Consider the following 3,244-nt stretch of genomic DNA (forward strand, 5'->3'; position numbering starts at 1 on the left):
CCTGTAATCCCAGCTACTTGGGAGGCTGAGGCAGGAGAATCACTTGAACCCGGGAGGTGGAGGTTGCAGTGAGCTGAGACTGTGCCATTGCATTCCAGCCTGGGTGACAGAGTGAGGCTCTGTCTCAAAACAAACAAACAAACAAAACACAACTAATGGAAAGTATAGAATAAACTCCTGGGCTGAAGCAATTCTCCATCCTCAGCCTCCTGGCTAATTAATTTTTTTTAAGAGATGGATCTTACTATGTTGACAAGGCTTCAGTATATATTTTTTGAATGAATGAATGAATGAATGAATGAATAGGTGCCAAGCACTATGCTAGATCTGTGACATACATTTATTAGCCATTTTCTCCAACGTTTAGGATTTTCCCTTTCCTCCCCTATTTTTTATAACAAGTGTGTTTTGGGCATGAAAAATTTATGGGAAGAATTTCAATGGGTAGAATTTAGGGATGGGAACGGGAGTCTAGGCAGATAGCTCAATATAAAGAACATACTTACAGGCCAGCAAATAGTTCAGTTTGGCTGGAGATGAGCTAGGGGACACACGGGAGTCAGGGCTGGCAAGTGCTAATAGGTCTTCCCATTTGTATAGCAGCTCCTAACTAAAAAGTGCCTTCATGACATTATTTTACATAATTCTTACAGCATTATTATTTCCACTATATAAATGAGGAAGACAGGCACAGTGGCTCATGCCTGTAATCCTAGCACTTTGAGAGGTGGAGGTGAGCGGATCACTTGAGGTCAGGAGTTCAAGACCAGCCCGGCAAACATAGCAAAACCCCGTCTCTACTAAAAATACAAAAATTAGGTAAGCATGGTGGCACATGCCTGTAGTCTCAGCTACTCTGGAGGCTGACGCAGGAGAATCACTTGAACCCGGGAAGCGGAGGTTGTAGTGACCCAAGACTGCACCACTGTACTCCAGACTGGGCGACAGAGTAAGACTCTGTCATAAATAAATAAATAAATAAGAAAACTGAGAATCAGAGAGCTTAAGGGAGTATTTGACAATATTTGGAGATATTTTTGGGTGTTACAGCTGAAGGGGGTTTGCTACTGGCAAGTGGGTAGAGGCCAGGGGTGCTGCTAAATATCCCAAAATGCACAGGACATCCCCCACAACAAAGAATTATTGGCTCCAAAATGACAATAGTGCTGAGGTTGAGAAGCCCCAAGTTAATATAGTATTGTACCAATATCAGCTTTTTTTTTTTGTTTTTGAAAAAGTACAGTGGTTGTACAAATTATTATCTTTTTTTTTTCTTTTCTTATTTTGAGACAGAGTCTTGCTCAGTGGCCCGGACTGGAGTGCAATGGCGCGATCTCGGCTCACTGCAAGCTCCGCCTCCCGGGTTCACGCCATTCTCCTGCCTCAGCCTCCCGAGTAGCTGGGACTACGGGCGTCCGCCACCTCGCCCGGCTAGTTTTTTGTATTTTTAGTAGAGACGGGGTTTCACTGTGTTAGCCAGGATGGTCTCAATCTCCTGACCTCATGATCCGCCCATCTCTGCCTCCCAAAGTGCTGGGATTATACGCGTGAGCCACCGCGCCCGGCCTATAAGTTATTATCATTGGAAAAAGCTGAGTAAAATGTGTAAAGGAGCTGCCTATACTATAATTTTTATAACTTCTGATGAGTTGAACTATTTTAGAATAAAAAGTTATACTAATATTAAATACTACTACTACTACTAGTAATGATTTCTCATTTCTTTCAAGATAAAATCCAAATCCCTAAACATATGTTTCAAGGCCCAATTCTGCCTGGGCCCGGTTGCTCACACCTGTAATCCCAGCAAGTTGAGAGGCTGAGGCAGGCAGATCACTTGAAGTCAGGAGTTTGAGACCTGCTTGGCCAGCATGGTGAAACCTCGTCTCTACTGAAAAATACAAAAATTAGCTGGGTATAGTGGCTCATGCCTGTAGTCCCAGCTACTCTGGAGGCTGATGCATGAGAATCGCTTGAATCTAGGAGGCAGAGGTTGCAGTGAGCCCAGATTGCACCACTACACTCCATCCTGGGTGACAGAGTGAGACTCTCTCTCTCTCTCTCTCTCTATATATATATATATGTGTGTGTGTGTGTGTGTATATAAATTTATATATGTAATATATATAAATATAAATAAATATATATATATACGTGTGTGTGTGTGTGTGTGTGTGTGTATAGTAGCCCTCAAGACTGCCCATCCTCAATGCTGTAATCCCGTTGGCTTTAAAAACAAAAAAACAAACAAAAAAACGGATTCTCACTCTGTCGCCCAAGCTGGAGTGCAGTGGCACGGCGATCTGGGCTCACTGCAACCTCTGCCTCCCGGGTTCAAGAGATTCTCATACCTCAGCCTCCGGAGTAGCTAGGATTACAGGTGCCTGCCACCACACCCGGCTAGTTTTTGTAAAGTACAGAACTTTAATTGGATTTCTGTGTGTGTATGTGCGTGCGTGTGTGTGTGTGTGTGTGTAATTCTATGAAATTTTATCACATGTATAGACCCCTGTTACCATCATGACAATCAGCATACAAAACTGTTCCATCACTCTAAAGAAACCCCTGGTTTCTTTGCAACTACCCCTCCATGGTGCTCTAATTCCTGGTTCAACTGATCTAGTGTCCATCTCTATCATTTTATCACTTCAGGAATGTTATATGAATGGGAACATGAAGATAACATTTGAGACTGGCTTTTTTCCACTCGCTCAGCATAATTTCCTTGAGATTCATTTCAAGTTGTTGCTTGTACCAACAGTTCTTTCCTTTTTATTCCTGAGTAGTTTTATTAACCCATTCACCTGTTATGGAATTTAGGTTGTTTCTAGTTTTTGGTTATTGTGAATAAAGTTGTTATCAGCATTTTTGTAGAGGTTTTTGTGTGCACATCAGTTTCACTTCTTTGATATAAATTTCCAAGTGTGTGATTTCTGGGTTGTATGGTAATAGCTTGATTAGGTTTTTAAATAAACTACCAAACAGTTTTCTGGGGTGTCTGTACCATTTTATGCTCCTGTCAAGATGACTGATACAGTTTCTTTGCATCGTTGCCAACATTTGATGTATTCACTATTTTTTATTTTAAGCCATTCTGATAGGTGCGTAGTGATACCTTGTGGATATCTAAGAAAATTTGGATTTTCCTAATGGCTGATGATGATGCATATCTTTTCATCTGTTTATTTGAAGTCTGCATACCTTTTTTTTTTTTTTTTTTTTGAGATGTAGTCTCACTCTGTCA

The sequence above is a fragment of the Colobus angolensis genome, unplaced genomic scaffold (assembly GCF_000951035.1).
Source record: "Colobus angolensis palliatus isolate OR3802 unplaced genomic scaffold, Cang.pa_1.0 Scaffold382, whole genome shotgun sequence".
Lineage (NCBI taxonomy): Eukaryota > Metazoa > Chordata > Mammalia > Primates > Cercopithecidae > Colobus > Colobus angolensis.